At 38.3% G+C, this 22,437-nt stretch overlaps 1 protein-coding gene and 1 long non-coding RNA gene across 3 annotated transcripts in view; one reads left to right on the forward strand and one right to left on the reverse strand.

Annotated features, from left to right (window-relative positions):
• The window catches only part of LOC149661414 (uncharacterized), a 318,208-nt gene that overhangs the window by 212,935 nt on the left and 82,836 nt on the right, over positions 1-22,437 (forward strand). The gene's annotated exons all lie outside the window — the stretch shown is intronic.
• LOC149661416 (uncharacterized) lies at positions 13,551-21,989 on the reverse strand. The gene is made up of 2 exons (XR_016368899.1): positions 16,798-21,989; positions 13,551-16,733 (listed from the first exon to the last, which is right to left on the reverse strand). It is a non-coding gene; the product is annotated as an uncharacterized LOC149661416 (long non-coding RNA).

A 22,437-nucleotide genomic window follows, 5' to 3' on the forward strand; every position in this document is an offset into this window, starting at 1 on the left:
AAGCGTGTGTAAAAATCGCTGACGTAAGGAATGTGGGTCACACGAATGAAACTTTCTCGAAAAGGTTAGAGAAAAAGGGGTTTTTTCCCCTTTTGCTTCGTGCGCGAGCGATTCTGGTTCGATGACGTCCGCTCTCGTGGTACTCCCGGATGGTCGTTACAAGACGACGTTTCGAGCGAGCGAATCGTTTATCTCGAGCCAGCCATTTGCCCCTGCCAACTTTAAACATTATAACTTTCTTCCACTATTCTCACCCTTCACCCTTTTATAGGTCCCTCTATATTTGGACCCATTTTTCTTCTATTTCCCTACAGTCTGTGTGAGCCGCGCGTGCCAAACAGTGCCCTCTTTTACCCCATCTTGAGCCTCGTTCGTACACGTTCCGCAACGTGTTGAACTTGATTTTCCCGACAATACGCTATCGTTTTTCAATTTAGCTGTAGGCGTGCGGGTCTTCGAGAGAAATACGTTTTTTGAATATGGGGACAGCAATTCCACAAACGATTTTCTCAAATAACCCAGCCTTTTTCGTTGGTAAACGTTCGAACGAAACCTATAACTATACTACCACGTGGTACTGGTATAAATCCTTATATAGCTTTTGTTTCTTTTTCTTTTTCTCCATTGGGCGTGCGAGAATTTCTCAATTCCCAAATGAATATTGTCAAATTAGTGATATACCGGTGGAGGGACTACAAGTTTCAGGAGACTGCACGAATAGGTTGTTTGATATTCGGGAAGGAATTGAACAGGTTCATGGTATTGGTTCTCCTTATATCGCTTTAGCTTTGGGAAATGGAATCCATCCCAAGGCGGGCGTAGAATTCGAGCTTCGAGGAAAAGTCTAGAGACTAGAGCTCTCCTCGAATAATGGCACTAAAAGAAAGAAGAAAAGCTGTATAAGTTTTTCTTTCCCTTTTTCCTCCGTGGAACGAAATATATCGAGGGATAATTTCGAGCGCACGTTTCGATGATTTGAAAGTGAGAAACCGTTTTTGTCTTCCAAACGATTCGCCTCCCGTTATGGCAAGATCCTTTTCTCTACGATTCCCCCAAGACTACTCTCTACTATCAGCCGCCATACTCGCGTCATTTTTCCTTCTTTTTGAGGAAGCTAGAGTTTGTATTTCGAAGGAATCAATTCTCTTCGCGTAAGAGTGAGACTGGCGAGAGACACCCCCGGAGTGGCTGACTACAGTTACTCTTAACCTATCCAAAACCTATATAGGCTAGCATTATTTTCTCGTTGTACGATCGGACGACGCCCAAAGTTGTCTCTCCTTTCCTTCTGCGTGTCATTTCTTTCTTCTCCTTCTTCTTTCTAGATCAGTTTCACCCCTTTTTTACATATAGGTTATCGAATATCCGCGATAGGTCGCGAAGATTTTCTCTTTAACTATATCCACCAGAAGGTGATTACGATTAAACCGAAGTTATCGGAGTAAGGAATGGCGTCATTCCAATAGTGTGATATATGTGACCTCGGAAGATTTTAATTGAAAACTTCGGTTTAAGCCACTCATCTGACCCTCTGGGAAGAATTTTTTTCCAGCGCGTACTATAGTTGCCTTTACTGTTCATTCTCCCTTCATTCTTCATCCTTCCAATTTCGTGTGGACGGAAGTCATTAGGACATTCCTTTAGGGGTGGTCTGGTCTCCGATCCTCTTTCTAGTGTAGGGAAGAGCGGCCATGTTTAATCGGTCCCCAATTTGTTGGGATCGCGCGTGTTTGGAATAAGATTAATCGGACACATTTTGTTTACACTGGCGAAGGACAATTGGTATTTCCCTCCTTTTTTTCAATTAAGGGCTCCCCTGAAAATACGAAATATTCCGAGAGCACTAAGTATTCTTCGTTCGAATTGAAATGAAAGAGTTGTGGTTAGGTTTATAGACGACAATCTGCGGTGCGATGAAATTAACTTTCGCATTGGAGGAGAGAATTTTAAGCCTTTGATTAATAGATCCCGTTGAAACCTGGAAGATTTGTCATCGCTCGCAGTCTAAAATTGTCGGACGCATTCTCTTAATACGTACCATTTCCCTCGGGGAGGAGTCTCGTTCAATGATCCCTGTCTTGTTTGGAGAAATCCGACGGAATTGCGACGCCTAGCTTTTCCCAAACGTTTGTAACAAGCTTCTCGTTTCAATCAGGCGCGTGGCTTTTAATTCTCTTGATACCTCTCTGTAACAAGACCGTGCGCTCGTGCACGCTTCGCATATATTATGGAGGAAAACGCCAATTAAGCGAAGGACTTTCGATAATTCTAAATATTTGGGAAGCCTTTTCCGGTGACACCGTGATTATTGAAAGCGAGGAAACAGGATGAAACAATTTAATCTGATGTTATTAAATTACTTATACTTTGGAACCTTATCAAATTCATTAATATATATATACTTCGCCGAGTGCTTGATAATCTCGAGTTTCATAATTTCTTTTGGGAATGATAAAAGGGACTTACTTTAACTAATGAACTATAGACAATGGGGGACATTCAAAAAGGGGTAATTGATGGTTGTGAAGAGAAATTGTATTGAAAGGAGCGCGAGTTTATATATATTGTGACAGGAAAAGAAAGTGAGGTTTTCTTCTCTCTTGAGAATCTGAGAATTCAAAATGACAGTCGGGCGTTCACGAAAACAGGCTATAATAGGTTCTATGACGCGTTGTTCAAACTTCTTAACCAACGAAACAGAACAACCGTTCGGCTTTCGCATCGATAACTTTATTTCCCTATTTTGCTCTCCTCTTTTCTACTCGGTTATAGTTTTAGAGTCGTGAAGGCAAACCCCCAACCGTGTTCTCTTCCTCTTTCGTTCGGACTTAGCTTTACCCGCCTCCGGATGGAAGAAGCATCCATCGTTCGAGCCGTCATTTTCAGACCATTTGGCTTCCCTTCGTCTTAACCGTTAGTTCGCTAAACTATACCTAAAGACTTTTTTTGACTCGGTCACGGCGATAAACTCTCATGGTCAAGCTCTACCGGTATCCAGTCTTTTAGATTTAAATCAATATATCTTTACCGGGAGTATCGCGGAGAAGTTATATGGATTCTTTAGTGACTGGGACGAGAATTGAAGCTGATATGTCTACGTATAAATGATAGGTCAAACGTTTATCAATCTCTAGACGATTTTAGTCCGGCTAGGTTTATGTCCTTGAAATTTGCTAGCGCGTACTCGATCGCGGCTAAGCCTCAAATCTTATCTATGTATTTTTCTCGTTTTCTCTCTCTATGGGGATTGAGCCCCTGCCGTTCTACTTTTTGGCAACTTCTTTCTTCTATTTTTGAGTTTCCTTTTTTTTTTTGGTCCAGCTCTATCCACTTTTTCCGGGTATACCAGGCCGATAGCCGCCTTCGGACGCCGCTGTTGAGCTATTACTTCAATCCAGTTTGACAAATGCGTTGCAAACTCCCAGAACCAGGGTTCCTGGCTAGGCTTAACATCGCTATGTTTGATCCATACATCACTTCCGCCAGTGGCTCGGCACGTAGAGCCCGGGGTCCAATGAGGCATGGCGCGCGCGCTCCCGGAGAGAACGCGGTTCAAAGGCCAAAATGCTGAGACTTAGGGTACGGTAGGCCTGGTACAGCCACTCGTACCGTATACTTTCCTCTTTTTTTTATAACGGGTTACCGTATTATATAATGTCTATATTTGGTAAGTGCCCGCAGGACCTCTGACTGTTCAACTTCATTGAAGTAACGGATAGAAAACTGAAAGAGCGTTTTTTTTATTTTACTGTTCAACCTAGTTTAAATCATTTCTACATCTCCCTTCGCTGCGTCGAGTAAAATGAACTAAACGACTTTCGTTTTTTGCTACTTGTCCGAATGTACTTTTAATTTCGATATTACTTTAGGTTAATCTATTTCAGGTAGAACGCAATTATCGTACTTCTAAATTCTCTCCGAAGAAGATTAATTCCCTAATTTTAGCTCGCCACGCGAAACAACTTAAAAACTTTGTCGCCTGTTAATGGAAGGCTCTCGATCGAGTCAAAGAATTTACATCGATAAACTAGAAACGAAATAACCCGTGAAATTGAGTTTGACCTTATAAGTTTTGCTTCTTTTATTCTGGGGATCAAAACCGGAGAGTGTGAATTAATTAATAGTGACGGGGAGATGGATATGGAGAGAGGAAAAACGGATGGGCAGTGAGCTTAATTATCGCGACAACAAGCTGTCACTTTGCCCACCCTTAGACGTACGTCTTCGGCGGACCGGATTCGACTAGAGCTACTAGCTTCCCGTTATAACTATTGGGTGTGTGTCATTAAAGAGATCTACTCAGGAAGATAGTACTATCACCATCCGTCAAAGGACCTCATTCTCCCGTTGAAAGAAACTTTTTCATACCTCGCGTCGACGATTCAATTTCTTCTTGTCAACCTGTCCCGCGTCACAAAAAGGTAGTAAGAAAAGTAGAATATAAGAAGAAGCCGAGCCGGATTCCTTCGCGTTTTCCGATTGACTGAATTTCTTTCTTCTTTTTGCCTTTTGCCGTAAATGAGCGAGTACGGCTCTCGCTCCGGTCGGAAGTCGATTCTCCCTAACTCTCCCTGTATCTCAACCTCGAAACGAAACGAAGTTAGAGACTACAAGACAAAAATATTGCATTGGGACATTTCACCTTCATCTCTAAAGGTGGATCAGCAATCTCTTACTATCGAATTCGAGGCTGACTTTAAGCCTAAGTACCTTGATTGGTAAACCAAGAATAAAAAAAATTGTTTTTAGAGTTTAACTCTGAGCTCGTTTCAAAGAAGAATTTTGGTTTTGGGATTTAGGTGTGCCCCTACACGCACATTTTGTCTAAGGTAGTCCCTTTTCACTTCACTCCCTTCTACATTCCTTTTCCGGTCCAGCTTGGGTGTAAGGCTTTCTCGCAGTGGTGTTGTCGTGTCCTATGTCCCCTTCTCGCCTGGCAGTGTCGGTCTACTTTGGCACCCACTCTACAAGTTCTTCTCTTCAGACCTATCTCGACGTGGAGTCGTGGACACGCGGAGAGAAACTCGCCTCCTTGTCCATCCACGGTTCTAGCACGAATTTATCCAATGAGGAAACGATGGATAACCTGCATTAGAAGCTATATTAGAAATGGTAACAGAATTCGGAATGTGAAAGTGGACGTATAAGCTCCTCTCATCAGGATATCTCGCAATTCCTTCTCAGTTTCCTCTTCTATCCTCTCTTCATAAACCCTGAAGGTCTAGAGCTTCGGGACTTTTACTGGAACGGAAAACCCGAGAAAGAGTACAGAAATGACGAAGGAAGATGAGAAAATTACGATGGTTGCCTATAACCAACAACGGGAATGAAGAGTGTAACACGATCCGTCTTTTGACTGAAGGACGGCTGATTTTCTGACTGTATCGAAAAAGCAATCTGCAGCATTCCCGCGTACGCGAAACAGAAGCGCGTGACGTTGAACGTGCACACAAATGAATCTTATCCTTTTTTCCTCAAGTTTATGGATCCACGACAAACGCTAAACTAAACTTTCACTCTCTCGCTCGCGGATCGAATAGAATCAACAATCAAAGAGTGATGGCTAAAGTTTCTTAGCTTCAGCACAGATGAAAAACTAGATCGAAATCATTGGCGTTGTTGTTTGTTGTTTCTTATCCCCCTTTTCTATCCCGAGCTCCACGAAAACCTAGTTCTTGTTCTTAGATTCTAATGCTGGAATTTATTTTCCACCCCAAAAGCTAGTCTTTCGCTTTCGGAGGAAGATTTCGGATGGAAACACGATCCACGGAAACCTCTCCATCATTGCCGCGTTTAAAAGAATGTCACGGGATAAAGGATCCAAAGGGAGGGGGCCGGAGCTTATAGGATAGGGTTATATACTATCGCGGGTTTCGAAATGTTTCCTAAGAGAGAGTAGGTATACCTATCGTTGATATTTAGGAGGAAACACGAACTCTGAGATTGCCGCAGATGCTTTGAATTGCGATGTTTGGACCCTCTTACCTCTATTTTCTTTTTCCACTATTTGGTTTTCATTTCAATCGTATTACTAAGGAGAGACTTTCGAGTTTTACTCCTCCTCCTTTTCCTCGTTTGAATCTCCGAATCTTACTCTCCTGTAAGATTGAGATGCGGAGATCGAGAGACAAAAGGGATGGAGGTTGAGGCCATCCTAAAGTCTTGTTTTTCCCTGAACCGATTCTGCACCCACTATTTTTTCCCATCTCGCTCTCAGTCGCTGCCGACTCGGTTCGTGTTTACATTGCAAATGAGAGAAGAAAATCCGCCCAACGAAGTCTCTTAGGTCCTAGTTATTTTTAGGACAAGTTTGGCGTAAAAAAACCAAACGAGAAAGCTCCTTATTCCGCGATGGGATCATGGACCCTTTTTTTTCCCTTTTGGTCTCCCTCCATCTCGTCACTGCTACCACACTATCCTTCCATCTTTCTCTCCTCTTCCAGTCCCCGAAAGAAAAAGTTTTCAATCTTATTTGCATAACTCGGGCGTAATTGTAAGGAAACGTTGCGTGTATATATATAAAAAAGACCCAGCCCCCAAAATTGTCTTTTCTCTAAAATATTTCTTTTTTATTTTTATTTCAAATCTAGAACTAGATCTAGAAACTCTTTCAACTGCCCACTAATACAAAAGTTATTTTTGTCCGTCCCAAAATGGAGCTACAACTCGTGGCTTCTCTCTGGCGCTTAGTAGTGACAACTTGTTTCAAACTCTTCAGGCATTGCCGTATATTCTCAATTACGATTTTACCATTCTTTCCACGTCGGTTTTTATCCTTTTTAGAACCCTCGCAACTAGGATCGATACCTTTTAAATATTTATCAGCGAGTGAAACGTTGTTCGAAATTATAAGCTAACGCCTTCGCGAATGAAACCAGCAGAAAGAAAGAGAACAGTTTTTTTTTCTCCTTTTAATTTTATTTTACCGCAACTAGACAGCCGAAACTTTTAAATGTTAATTCGATACATTATTTCATTATCATAAAGTGAACCTATGATAAACCATTGGTTTGGTTTAGAGACCTCTTGTAAGGACATATCTATATATTATTCTTACGCAAGCCTTTGTCCTTCCATATTTTTTACAGAAGTACTTGCTTTGGGGGAGAAGATAAGGGGGGTTAATTTCTATCGTTATCTCCGTTTACCTTTAACCATTATCTTTTCAATCTCTGTCATTTCATCCCTGTATTTTCTTTTTTACTTCCCCGTGAAACATCGACTCTCTAAAGAATGAACAAGGATGGATCAAAAAGATACAACAAGTTGAGAAGGATGATAACGAAACTCCTTCTTTTGGTAAAATCAGAAATAGATACCGCATAGATCTTGCCAGGCCTTTGAAAGGAATAGACCTTAAAACTGTCTTAATTTCTCGGAGTTTAAAAAGAAATGATGGAAGAAGAATAGAAAACCGGAAACAGAAATGACAGAGAATGAAGGTCCCTTTTTCCTCGTATTTTTTCTTGGGTAAAAACGTTACGAAGAACAAGAAATCAATAGACTCGATTTGTCTCGGACGTGATTGGTTTCTTTCCTATCGTAGCGGCTGTACAAAAAGAAAGAGAGAAACATTTTTTGGTAATAAACGAGGCTGTGACATAATTTCAACCGAAATGCGGATATTTCTTTTCCCCTTCTTAAGTTAGTTCTCTCTTCGAAATAAATAACGCGGAAGTATATCTCCGTAAGTAACTAACTCTTATGAGAAATAGTGGATTTGGTGTTTGATATAACGTCTGTTGAAGGTACTTCAAATTCTAGTAGGAAAGACTGAAAAAAAGGTCCCTCGTGTTGTAAAACGGGGCCACCCGCAGTAACTGGCTGCTGCTCGCGTTAATCGCGTCGATTGCATCAGGGATTGAAGGCTCAGATAAATTCCAACACTTCCCTTGCCCGCCCAAGCTTCATTTCTTTTTTCCTTGTCTTTCCTTTCCTTTTCGATTTCCTAATTGCAATTGATGAAGAAAACGAATTGGGTTGTAGCTAAACCTTACATTTTCTCGGGCAATTTTTACGCTACAAGGAGTGCTGTTCCACTGTTCCTTTTTCTAACCCTTGTCAGATTGCCAATTTTTATTTTATTTCTAACATATTTTTTTTATTTATTTTGGGAAGTGGGAGGATGAAAGCCAAGGCCTAACTTATGTTGTGTTTGCCATCCTAATAAACAATAGGAAGACGTCAAGGTGAATAAAGGCCAAAATAAAACGTTGGTGATAAATTGGTTCTGCAATATATTTCTCCCAAACGATTTTCCTTTAGATGGTTCAGTTAAGAAAGTTAATTTAGCGTGTCGCTTTTGAAAAACTAAAACACATTCCTCCATACAAGTCAAAACCTTTGCAGTTCTCATACTTTATTATTATACACAAAGTTGCGTTTCATAACTGCTCTTGCGAAAGTCTATAAGAGTACGAGAAACGTCTAGCCTTTCAAAGTTTCCGCAAGTTTTAAATGTTTAGCATCATAAGATTTGTTTTATAAGTGGCGTAGGTTAGTCTTCATAAAGCGCTGTCGAAAACCAATTTTGAGGTTAACTGCAAAACCGCGAGTAGTCAATTCCCTTGTCGTTTTCGAACTAAGTTGCCATAAATCGTTGCATCGTATAAACTTACAGAATTCATATTACGAACTTATGATGATATAAATATATTAAGTTTTAAAACCTAGGCTAGTTTTAATTTCTAATGAGAAACATTCGAGAGAAACTTTAGGATGTCTCTCAGTCTCTGCGGTATCTAATTTTAAAAGCGACTTTTTTTTTCTTAAATTATGTTCCCAAACGTAAATAAAGTTTCAGAACATTCAGTCGTTACTTAAAGTTCTGCAAAAGTTAAAAATACTAGGGACTTGGGGAATTTTCCAAGCTATCATAATAATATTTGAATAAACTTTGTTACTCTGCGCTTTTTAACTCAATGGAGCAACTGTGGGGTTAATTACGTCACAATTTTCGGGGAAAATTCTTCGCGACAATGTGAATTTATAATTAAATATACTAGAGCAAACTTGGAGTATAATATTAGCGGAGTTACAAGATTATACCGTTTAGTTTGACAAAATTAGGTGCGAAAGAGCGGAACATACTATGGTTTACTACTCCAATGTTCAACTTGTAAAAGTTAAAACGTTGCTAACTGTTGAAGACAGTTTTTAAGACTAAAAATATATTTTGTTTTCTACAATTTCTTTCCTTACTTTAACTCTATTAAAGTGAACAGAGAAGTAAATACATTATTTCCCCCTTAATGGTTAATTTAATTAATTTGGGAAACAAAAGCTCATATAAAAGTGTTTTCTTTCTAGTTTTAATTATCGTCTAGGATATCGGGTAAACACGGGACTGTCTTAATTGAAATTATATTCCTAAAAGCCCCCAAGGCACAATCCCTACTTCGCTCATTCTCAGGCAAACTTAAAAATAAATTCAGCCCAAAACAAAAGTAAACCGAGATAAGTTAAGAGCTTTCAATATACGAGATCCGAAAAGCTGGGGGTGATATTAAATATGTCCTTATAACGAACGCTTGTTAAATATTTTCTCAGAATTAAGGAAAATTTTTAAACTAATTATTACAATCATTAAAATGAATTTTACACCTGGAACCCCGAAATTATTACTTTACAATAACTATAGTTTTATTTCCTAAAGATGAAAGTTTAAGATATAATTGAGTTGTTGTGTTTCGAATTTGATTCAATTTTATTGAATTTCAAGAAATTATTGGAAAAAAAATTTCTATTTTTGAGCAATACCCAGTCTTGGAAAGGTTACAACTTAACGTTGAAAATACAGAAATGCACAGTTCCTACTTGACTCATTCTCACCAGAAATAATTAAGACAAACTTAAAAATAAATTCAGGCCGAAACAAGAGTAAACTGAGATATGTTAAGAGCTTTCAACACCAGATCCTAAGAGCACTATGTGATATTAAATATGTCCTGATATAGAAGGTTTAACGGTAAACATTTCCTCAGAATTATGGGAGACTTTAAATTTAATTACTGCAACCATTAAAATGAAATTGTACGCCCGAAACACCTAAATTATTAATTTATAATAACCATATTTTTAATTCCTAAAGATGAAACATTAAGATATATTTGAGATTTTGTGGTTCGAATTTGATTCAATTAGATTAAATTCCAAGAAATTATTAATGGAAAACAATGACCATTTTGGATAGTAAACCCAGCGTTTGGAAAGGATACAGTTTAACGTTGAAAGTATAGTTTTTTTACGCGATAATATTTACTCTAATGTAGGAAAAAGACAATATTTGGGGCTTCAATTTATATTTGCGCACACTATTGCACAGGGCAGAATTCAAAATATATTGAAATTTGCTGTACACCCTATAGCGATCTTCCCCCGGAACAGTCGTGCCATGCGTGTCTATAGGCAATCTCATATCAAAAACAGTTACAGCTTGTAGAGAATGTAAATGATTTAAAGAAAGCAATTTCCGGCGGGTGCTAACCCTATGTAACAGCGTAGATTCCCATATAGATCCATTAATGAAGATAGAATCTAGAGTAAGAGAGACATAGTAGCTCGTAGATCTACAGGAATCTCTTCTTTATACAGGCACGGTTTGGTTCCTACCTAAGCCTTGGTCTTTCTATGTGGGCCTGGATTGTAATGAAATCCATTGGAATACAACCCAAAATGACCCCTTAAGCAACGTATAACCCAAAGAGATCGAACATTTGAGAAAGCGCGGGAAAATTTGTTCGAATTAATTACAAATGCTAAAAGAGCCTCGGATGAAAATCTAGCAGGCTCCATAGAGATCTTTGATCTTTTAGAATTTTCTGAGGAATATGAATTCTGAACATGTGGGAGTTTGAATGAAAGATGAAAATTTACGTGTTTATTTTTTACATGTATTTCGGTGAATGCCCGACCCCACGTACTGCAGAATGAGCTACTTCCCCGTGCTTCATTATCCGCAAAAACCGTTAGATATAGACAAGCTTTTGGCGATTAGAAAATTAAATCCGAACATAAGCTTCCTCGGATGGGGTGAAGGAAAAAAACGTGCGAGGGAGTCTCCAAAGTAAAGAGAGGATGGTCTCTTTTTTTCTTGTCGTTCTTCGTAAGCGGAATTTCCTGGACCCATTCTTGAGTCTCTTTCAAGAGAGGTTCATGGTGGTAGCTACCTTGCTCGGTGAAAGGGTCCTCCTAGATTTCTTCGCTTCTTTTTCGACATACGCCTCTATCAGATGTTATCGCTCTGTTCGCGAAATCCCCTTCGGATATTTCGAATTCTCTTTCTCCATCCCCAACTTTATCTGAGTAATTACCGCCCTATTCCTCCTCTTCCAGTAATTCCGTCCGCGCTGCATTGCTTCACTCAAGCTCGAGACAATCTTAAATTATCTCTCCTCGCCATTCCTCTCTTTAGATTGAGAAAGGCGGAGTGGAGAGAGCGAGTACACGCGGATTTAAAAACACGTCGTTGGCCATCCTGCTTCGTAGGCTAGATTTAAGCTCCTTCTTTTTCTGTATACCTGCTCTAAATTCCTCCGACTTCTGGATGACTGTAACGGAGGCTTTGCAATAATTTCAAATCGACCCGTTTTGCCGCGTGGTTGAAACTTGGTGTGTAATGGTAATATGGAACGTATGTGTCTCAAGTCGTTCGTTATTATAGGATTAATCTCGTGGAAAAGGAGTAAAAGGAAGATGAGAACCGGAGACAAATGTTGTAAGAAAAGAAACCTTGAACCCTCAGCAGTTTACATTTATAGATTAAGGACAAGTTGAGTTCCAAGTGCAAATTCTAATCCATGGAAAGTAGGCTATCATCTTGCAGAAAGGGATACGAAGCTTAGAGTTTATCTCTCCCATGAGAGAGTAATACCTACTGCTCGGTAAAAATTATTTGCCATCTCGGCTAAATTTAAAATTAATACTTTTACGATTAATTTCACTCTGAAAGTACTTTGAAGTATGCCAACTCTTACAGTGTAAGAAATATTGCCCAACTGGATTGGCGTAATAGTTACAGAGTATATGCTCTATTCCGAATAGAGTTCTCTGGATTTTTCTCCCCAATTTCTGGGACTCCTTCTTGGAAGTGCCATCCTCCTTTTCACTATCCGTTATGAGGCAGAAAAGAGGGCGTTCTAATTCTCTCGGTGTGCAAAAGTTTTCTCCCTTTTCCGCTGAGTGTGGGAAAAGGAGCAAACACTCCGAACCATTACGCTTCGATGCCAAAGGTATAATTTAATTTCGACGCGAAGATTTAGCTAGGCTACCACCATTTTCTTTTACTAAAGCAACCGCGATATTTTTCTTTTACGCGGCATTAGGGTTTCCAAAGACGTCTATATAAATGTAATGTATAGAACGAAATGGAAAACCCAATCCTTTCAATACGGAATATACATTAATCGAAGGCGGAACCGAGAAATTATTTAAAGTAAACTGTAAACAAATCGAACGGTTGGTTATTTGTCGATTATTAAAGATGCCATACGATCGATAAATACAGTGGTGGCTTTACAAAGAGAGATTTATATTAAAATAGTATTTTATAATTCAGTTTCAAACGTCCTATAGCAAATAAAACTGCTCAAAGGCTAAAATACAACGGCTTGTTCATCTATATCCGTGTTTAACTAGTTTGAAGTTTATTGTTTCCGTTTCTTCTTTGACTCTCTAATCCGGGCCTATAAAATTTTAAAACTGAATGACTTCCCGTATTAAGGAATTAATCCATCTATTCAATTATTCTTGAATAACATTAACCAGGATGATAAAAAATGGATAAACTTCTGACTAATAGCTATTTCCGGCTTGTTTAAAAATAGCGTATCCCATTATTTTAGTTTTAGCTTTTTTTATTGCACATAGACAGCTCGTTGTTTTTATAACAGCACGGAAGCTCTAGTAGCCGCAACAGTTTTTTTATCCTCGAGTCCTTCCTGGTAGTGGCATCGCTGGTATATACGAGATAAAACGGTAAACGCGTCTTGAAGGCCTCTTATGATTTCAAAAAATAAAAGAAGATACCGCCTTGCTTTGCCTTGCCTAGCCTTACCGTGATGGATTTTGCTGTCAATTTTTTCCTTACCAATTTTTCTTCATTTGTTTATGAAGACGTCCACTCATAAAAACGCTAATCGATTCTGGACCATTATTCAGTTTTCTTTCGTTCTTTTTATTTTGTTTCTTCCATTTTCTATCCCGTTCAGGTTTAAACCTTCCGTTCAAAGAAAGTAATTTGTCTAGTTTAGCTAAAACGCGTTTGGCTTTGGAATTATCAGTTTGATTATTTTAGTATATTATAAAAGACTTCCAAATTATGCCCTGATTTTCATATATTTTTATAAGCCTTGCTTTTATAAGTAATTCGATTATTTTCATATTTGGCAATCGCGAAACTAATCTAGTTTTCAGTATCCTTGCAATTTCACGTCAACTCCTGCTTGCTTGTGATATCAGTGTGAGTTGTAAAATTTCAAAATATATAAATATGTAAACGCGTAACTTAGTTTATGAATTGCCCCATCTCATGTCGTATTTCCAAAAATGAATTTCATTTCGACTGAAGATTTATGATGGTTTATATTCAATTTATTTCATTTATTTCTACACGGCCAATATACCGACCAAATTGAAATTTCTATACATACTCCTCGATTCAGACTTCAAAAAGGAATCTTACTCCTATAGAAGTCTCGAAACTCATTCCCGACTTTCGAGAATTTGTCTTTCGAAAATTCAACAATATCTCTCATTATTCATCGACGGAAAATTTTAAAATGAAGGTTTAGTTTGACATTTAAAGAAAAATGGGAATTCTTGAAAATTTTTGAGTTTACCTGTATTGCGGGTTAGTTTAGCGCTAACTCACCGCATCCTTTGATGCACTTTCAAAGGAGTTTCTGGGTATGTCAGCGAATATAAAATGGTCGTTCTACTTGAATGTCACTATAATAATACCTCTCATAGCTGCAATAGTAAACAGCGAATTTCATAAATTTCCTTTAAAAGAACAGTGTTTCTCAAATAATGATAGAAATATTGGAATGTTTCATGGAGTCAGGGGTTCCAAATGACCACTCGTGCTTATTATTGTAGCTATTACTGTAGGCGCAGAAATAGGTCTGTCGTTATATCTTCCCTTGTACTTTTTCTCCCTTCACGCGGCAACCATCCTTTCCTTAAAATATCTTTATAAATCTGTCTTTGAAACCTATCCAGAAAGTCTCGAGTATAGAAACATTTTGGTTCGATAGAAAAGTGAGCTTTCGTCCTTTCCTTCGCAACTTATTCGGGCAACAGGGAGCTCTCTGCGAAATCGACAAAGTTCTCTTCCCTGTAGCTCCTCGTGAAACTTACTCTGCCTATTTTAGGCGCGTTTTCTATTCGCTTTATTTGAAGACAGACCATGCAGAAACGATCGATTTCGTCCCTTTTCTGAACTTTGCTTTCGTGCTTTTCCTTTTTTAGTTTCGAGTCTTTTGGCAGTTCAAAGTTAGGTCTCCTATTAGACCTACTTCATCCAACCGATACTTTTATTTCTTTCGAAATATATTCATAGTTTCGGGGTTTACTGTTCTCATCAAAAGTCAAATACACTCTCGATTGGTAGACTTTCAAGGCAATAAAGTGGCTTGCACCACTTCTTTCTTATTGAATACACGACCATTTCCTTTCTGAAATAACTTATAATAGACCTTGAAACTTTTGTTAAGACACTTTTTCTAAAAGCAGATCCCTTATGGACAACGAGAATCTTTATAGGTAATTGCGGGGATCGTTGTCGTTCCCAACTCTCTAAAGATATTTACTTAATCGAATGGACGTCTCAAAAACACGGTAGGCGATAGAACCTAATGCTATTTACTTATTTAAGGGATTTATTAGGATAAAAACTTTCTTTATTCGACGTACCGAGCGTCGTTAGTGTTAGGCTTAGAAAATTGTGAGGGAATAGAGGCCGAGGTAAGGTATAATAGTGTCTTTTGGGAATCGTTGGATTCGTAGACACGCTATCCAATATATAGGATTCGTTCCCAATGCAATGAGCCGTTTCTCTTAATTTTCTTGCACGACCTCCGTTTTCTTTCTATTCGAGAGGCACCCAACATCAAAGGGTCGAACATTTGACTCTAGGAAAGCGCGTAAACTTCAAGGAGAAATGTCACGTTGTCACCTAACGTGTTTTCTAGGTGGTCATATCAATATAAAAATATGCGGTTACTAATATACTCGGAATATTTCCATCTAACAAATTTCGCGAAATGAAACACTTAACGAGTGACCGACCCCTTGGGTTTAACTGCACTACCCTCCTTCTTTGAGATTAAACAATGTTCTTCGGCTTTAGTTAATGAAGAGAAGAGTGTAGAGGAAGAGATACGCGTAGGAATATCGTGGCCAGTAAGTCTTTGTCCCAACGTGTCTCCCTGTTAGCTTAAAGTATGGACAGTTACGAGAATCTTCATTTTCTCGTTTGGCCTACAATGCGTGGTGAACATGTTCCTAGGAAGGTGAGGCGGACTTTTAATAGAGCTCATGGCTGCGAGCACTGGCGCGCGTCATTCAGAAACCTTTTACTACTTCCCCATCTCTCACCGACCGTCTTTTAATGGCAACAGTTTGGTTTCTTCGACGTACATCTCCTTCCTACTTTGACGATTCCCCGGAAAGGGTGATGGGTTGATGCCTCGCGGGAGAAAACGCTTTGATTGTTTGCTGGGTAAACAGTTCCGGTAGCCCGCTTAACACTCTCGACCCATCGCCGAAATTCTCTCTATATATTGCTTGACGAGAAAAGGCCCCAGTCTTCTCGAACTACATTTACCTACCAGAGATGTTAGGTCTTACGTATTTGATTAGGCCTAGTGTGTGGGTTGTATTGACAATATTGTCTTTGACCTACTGTAAAATAACCTTCAAGGCTGGTTAATTCTTTTTAATAAGGCTTCCATTCCATGGAATCTGAAAATACGTGTTTGTGCCTTACAATTAATTAATTTGTTCGATTTCGTCAACACTTCTCAGAAATACCTCGGTACCTGAAAATGAAAATTTAATTAGAATCTTGCAACCTAAGGCAATTTCCTAATAAACTCCTTAAAGTGCAAATGATTCTGAAATTCACTCATTCCTAATTCGAAAAGGCGTGCTATAATAGCAATTATTTATATTTTAACTTCATTTTACTTCAGGGCTTAAGATTAAAAATACTTTTCAGATTCGAAGTAATTTGGGTTTCCCCCTAAGCATAAAATGTGAAGAAAGTTTCTCTTTTCCTCGAAATTTAGCTTTAAAACTCTGCGGTTGTTTTCCTCTCTTTTATTCATTAGCTACAAAGAAAAGAGCTCGTGTTAAAAAAAATATATATCGAAGCAGAAACTCTTGACTTAGGAATTCGTATATCCGCTTCACTTGGAATTTTTAAGCGCAATTTAAGAGCAAGTAGGAGCTAGCCCTCGGCACCAGTACTATCTTTTTCGTGTTCTCCCCATCCTTTTTTTTTCTTGTATAAAAACGGTATACTAAGGTTCGCCCAAAGAGTTTAGAAAAAATGTTTTTCTTCCTTCGCTAGGCCTCGGCTTCCTTTTCTTATGCAAATATTTTGAAGTTTGTAGAAACAGGCTCTAATGGAAAATGTCCATCACGGCTTATTCGGCGGCGGTGGTTTTTAATGGGGTTGCGCCGAGGAAAGGCGCGCCCTTCTTATCAATTGCAGACGGCAGAAGCTACGCCTACCCAACGAGAAAATTCTCCTAGGATTGTATAAGGATGGATAAAAACAATTGGGATACGAACCTAAATACATTTACTCAAAGTTTTCAAGTAGTAGTGAAAGTCTACAACCTTAAGGACTGTAGTTGGTTGGATCGTAGATAGGCCAGGAGACCAGTTTTCCATACTGTTTGAAAGTGTACTTTCCAACATCTTCTCTATTCACTCGAAATGTATGTGCGAAAGACCTTATCACCGAGATCAGCATATAGGAGAATTACTTAACCTACGCAGTATTACGGTGTGTAATGTATTACTTTTCGACAAAACGTTGAAGTACGAGACTAAAGTTTGTGGAAAGAAAAAGAAAGCGGCATATAATCGGAGGTTGGAGTTTAAAGTAAACTCAATAGCATTAACTTGCAAATTCGCAGTCGCGTCGAAAATCGCTTCCTGATTCCTTTGTGATATTTTTGGGTTCCGAGGAGGTTGAAAAAAAGTTGAATAAAAAAATACTCTAGACTATGTAGGGTGGTATGAAGATGGGTTAGGCTTAGAGAAAATGGGAGCTGAGGGGTGATAGCCCCGTAATTACCCGTTCGCTATTCCACCAGCTTCCCCTGTATACCTATCATATTGATAAATTTTGTCCACCATAGATTGATATCTTGTGGCCTTAGAACTTTAAATTTACAAAACGTCGCCACAAAAGATAATTCGCGATACAAAATATCTCGTGATTTTTGTTCATTCAATTCCGTTAATGTTGGATGAGCGAATTATAAAAATTCTGACTTAACCGAGCGTTTTAACTAACTCTCATTTCCCTATGAGTTAAGACACTTTCTCAAAGTTAACGACTAATGTCTCAAGGGGTAAAAGATTTTAAGAATTTTCAATTCTAAGTGGTAACAAATCGCTACGATTAATCTTTTTGGAACAAAAATCTTTCTCGCTCTCGTAGATTCCTTAGAAAACCTGTTTGTCGGATGCTGCAACATTCAGAAATATTATTTGGCATTTTTATGGTGAGGAGATGGATGGTGGAAGGTAATAGTTGCCGTTGCTATTCTTCTCCAATAACAAAAGACTCTTTATTTTATTTTTTCTTCTTGCGTAGCCTCGTCTTACTAATCTTACATTTTTTATGGTACGTCTTCCTCTCCACGGTCTTTACCACACCAACACGTGGACAGGACTCTCGTACGTGCCCTTTCACATTCGTATTATCCACATTATCCAATTAGAAGGGTTATGTTGTATCCCTTCATTTCATTGTATGTTTTCTAACCGCCATTCATGTCGTCACGCCGTTTCTTTTCGAATTTTCCGTCCTTATCCCAGCAGTATCACTTATTACGTAATAACACTGTGCCGCGCAAGTAGCCCTAAAGAAAGTGTTCGTTTCGTGTCTTGTTTTTCGTGTTGGCGGGTTGGAAATCTTTACCAGGAAGAGAGTCGTCGTCTGTCTTGTCCCTAATAGCGATTTCTCGGTAGAAAAAGGTGAGGCTCTCAAGCCGCTCATAATAATATATTTTCTGATAACAAATTCGCTTGTCATCCCTTGACAACGGGGATTTACAACGCTCTTTCCCCAGTCAACACCTTTTTTCTGTTTCTCTCTTCCTTCTCTAAGTTCTTCTTCGATTCTGGATCAATCCCAACAGCTCCAATCGGACAACTGTCGATTTTCTGTTCTTTCTCGACCTCTTTCTCAGTATAACTTATCCATTTAATAGTTATATAAATTATATTACCATCTCGTTGCATTTTTACCATTTTAACTGGAAATTCCTCAAATTTTTAATTCCAGGAAATAACTAAATATTTATGAGCCCCGGTTTTAATTTTTGGGGGTAAAAACAACTCACTTGGCACGTACTTCATATTTAAAAGTTAAGTTTTAGAAACTGTAGTGAAGTTTAGTAGGGAAATAAACTAAATTAACCAACCAAAGAGTTCGCCTCTAATTTTATGTTGAAGGCAAGGTTTAGCAATATTAACTAGAAAACCAGTAAACAACTTTGGGGAGCTAAATTGCTTTAAAGTAGGTACATTTTACAGCTTTAAAAGCATAATTCGTTATTATAAAAAATACTCGGCGTAGTTTGTCTGTCTAATGGTAAAACTTAGAGCTTTTAGGCTATATTTGGAAATACATTTTATAATAGGTTATGTATTTAGGTAGAAATATCTATTTTGAAGGGGTTACGTTCAATTAGTCACTTTTTAAAAATATATTGAAAGAACCCTTAGTCAATGAGCGTACTTTACAAATTTCTTTCTGGACATTATCGTAAACAGTCGATCCCTTTAGCGAGCAACATCGTAAAACCATCCAATATACCTGCTTGTGTTTTAGGTTATGCTAGAAAATTGGAGTCTAATCAATATAAACGTTAGTTATACATTGTTCCACGCAATTTGGGGATTTCGGTACATCTACGCTTTCGGTTTTTTTAACATACGAAAATAAGGCGGGACATCCCCGAATTTATCCTACATAGCGATTTCAGGGCTTTCGTTTTTTTTCTGTTAATAATAATAATACGTTAAGCAACGGAGCCGTTGATGGTTTTTTGGCTAATGGCTTTTTTCCATCAACTTAATTGGATATTTGAGAAGTAAATGTAGTTAGGATTATAGGAAGTTACGACGACGGTAATGATACGTAATGTTATTTACAGGGAAAGGGTTTAAGAGTAGGACCGCACCACACCGCCTTTTACTAATGCCAGGCGTGCTACGCTTGATGCTCCCCTTTCTTTATCGTTTGCGTGAAATGTCAATTTGTTTGGACTATCGGACTAAAACCCCTTTGGTCCGGGAGAAGTACGTAACCTCGAAGTTAATCTTTCAATATTATTCCTTCGTTAATATCTCAGTTACCCATACTGCTTTAAGCATCTTCGGTGTAATCGACTTCTTTCACGCATTCTTTTAGCTAGTATCTTCTCTTTTTTGTGGCTTAGAAAACGAAAACAGTTTCGATTGTTTTCTGTATTAGTTTTTTTTCTCGTGAGTGGTTCACCCATTAGGTTGTTGCTGTTACAACTGTCAACTTGCAAACAAAACACTCACTGTCCAAGAGCTAAGAAAAAGTAAAAGAATCTTTCAACAGCGAATAAGCAATCTGACCTTTGTTGTTTCTTTGCACTATCTGGACCTAGGTTTTTATTTTTAATTCATTGGGAACACTATGGCATGGTTATATACCTTTGGTATTGAGCGTAATTTTTCAGGGTTTTTTTTTCAGAAGGGCTTTGATTAAGTAGGTCAACTTTTTGGATGACTCGTTTTCTCACTTAGGTAGGGATTTAAGTTGGATAAAAAAAGTCCAAGGGTGAAAGAGAATGGTAGAAGACGTATCTACTGTACCCTGATCAAACGACTCTGTCCATCCAAGTATATACCGAGCTCTTTTCCAGTTTCCACACACGCTCTTCTCATTCCCACCCGTTGAGAATCTTTCTCAACCGCTTTTGTTTCGAGTCTCCTCCGAGCTTAATGAAGAGTCCCCTCCTATTCTTTCTCTCTTACTCAGCCTGCAGTTGACAGTATTTGTTCCACTGTCAAATTGCCGTCTTTGTCTTAGGGAAGAACAGCCATTACAGGTAAAGTGTTATTGATCCGGAAACTCTTCCCTTCCAAGCGCCCCAAAATGGTTCCTTCGCCATAAATGCTTCTCTTTCCATCCCAACTCCCCTTTCTTCTAACTTCCTCTTAAACGAGGTGCGGATCACTCTCTTCCTTCTTGGATAAGCGAAGAGAAACTTATACTGCGATTAAAATTTTAATCGTAAACCGAAAGGATTCACGATGTTAAAAATTAACATAAACAAGTCATGTAAGCTTATAATGCATCCTAAATTCCTTAGTAAGCTGCCCCTCGTAGAAAACTCTCCTTAGCTAAACCAAATCATGGTTCCTTGAAGTTGTTGTTCTCTTATTTTCTAACGAAATAAAAGGCATTGATAACTCTCAAAATAGAAAGCTCTCCGTTTCTTATGAAATTGACAGACATGATTGCGATTAATTATTACGAGTTTTTATGATTTATTAATTTTTAATAAGAATTTTTAACGATTCACCGCGATCTGCGTGTAGTGGCAAAGTTGCTTCCATATCCACTATTTCAAGGAACCCTGATCAAATAAGTTGTACCGTGTGGAAACGTTATCTTTGCAGGAAAGTTGTAGGCTTTGACTGTATAAAGTCCTAGAAATTATCTCTTCCTTATTTTTTCCTTCTTTCCGTTCAAGTCCTACTTCATCTCTTCTCTTTTCTTTTCAATACCACGATTTTTCTTATTTTCTTCTTCGTGCTCACCGTCGTCCGCCTTCCCAATCCTTTATCGGTGGTTCCATTCACTTTCGCATTGCATTGAGATTTTTTTCTCCCTTCTCTCTTTTAACTCTCTTTCCGCGTGCGCCAGTTCTCAAATTGCCGAAGACACTTCACCGTGATTGCCTCATAGCTCTATTATTTTATCTCTGAAAGGTTCTTAGGTATTTTTTTATTCCTTCTTTTTTCCCTTTTCTTTCCACAAGAGCCTCGGCTACTATACTTCTATCTTGGGTCCCGTTCCGTTTTCTAAATCCGGTTGCGTAAAATATATCGTCAAAGAATCAGCTCTAGGCTTCTATTTTCCAAGATTTTGTTTCACGCGTACGACGAAGTTTAAAAGGGTTTTGGGTTGATACCTCACGGCTGATTGGATGAAACCTAGTTCAGTACGCGTCACTTATTTGTCTAAGAATAGGGGTCTAGCTTTAGCTCAATAGTGTTTATCAAGTATTCATGCCGTGATACTTTATTTTCATAATCATCATCTATTCAGTAATTTCATGGGGTTAAAAGATAATATTACGACGACAGAATGCGCCGTTAAAAGAAATTAATCTGATTAATTTTCGAATCCCAATCAGTGTTCCATTTCCATTTATGCGGTGATGTTTATTGGGCAGAGGGTTTCGTATGTTTTTAGCCCCTTGTTCATATTATTATTTCTCGGGTTTCCTCTTGGTATCTCGTGACAATCCGTATTCGGTTAAGTAGATATAGACTTCTGGTATATCAAACGGGAGAAGTAATTTGCGAGGCTGGTGCTCTCTCGTTTAACTATGGGCTAACCGAAACGAGGAAAGAAAAAAGGGTTATATTTTTGGCTATACCTCGATGTGTTTCAAACCCTTTTCTCTTCGCGTTACTCCTTCCCAGTTCTCCTTCTTAGGTCTTTTTCTTTTTCGGTCGTGGTTTCTTCTTCCTATTATCGATCGCCATAAAGTTAGGGAAGTGTGCCTCCCAGGTTATCTTTTATCTCTTCCATTACTAGTAGAGAAAGGGTAGTACATTAACTGGAGGTAATCGTACAAAGACACTGTAACTTTGAAGATCCTAAACTTTAAGCCTAATGTGTAACAGAATTTAGAAATATTGAGTTAAAATAAAACAGCCAGAAATGAGAACAGAAACGAAAATAGATTTCAAGCTATTCGTCTTCTTCAAAACCGCTGCTAAGCCTAAATTTAAACAGTTATTCTTAATACGTTACAAGGAAAGACTCTCACAATTAATCTAAATAAAGATATCTTTAGATTTAAAGAAAAAATGCTATTTAATTTGTGAATGCTTGTAATTACAAAATGAATAATGTAGGTGAAATTTGATAATTTCGGGTTAATTTTTCTTAGTTTCCAGCGAATAGTAGTATAGCTCCTTATT

The sequence above is a fragment of the Phalangium opilio genome, unplaced genomic scaffold (genome assembly GCF_054372755.1).
Source record: "Phalangium opilio isolate 3A_F unplaced genomic scaffold, DU_Popi_V2 ptg000070l_1, whole genome shotgun sequence".
In the NCBI taxonomy this organism is placed as follows: domain Eukaryota; kingdom Metazoa; phylum Arthropoda; class Arachnida; order Opiliones; family Phalangiidae; genus Phalangium; species Phalangium opilio.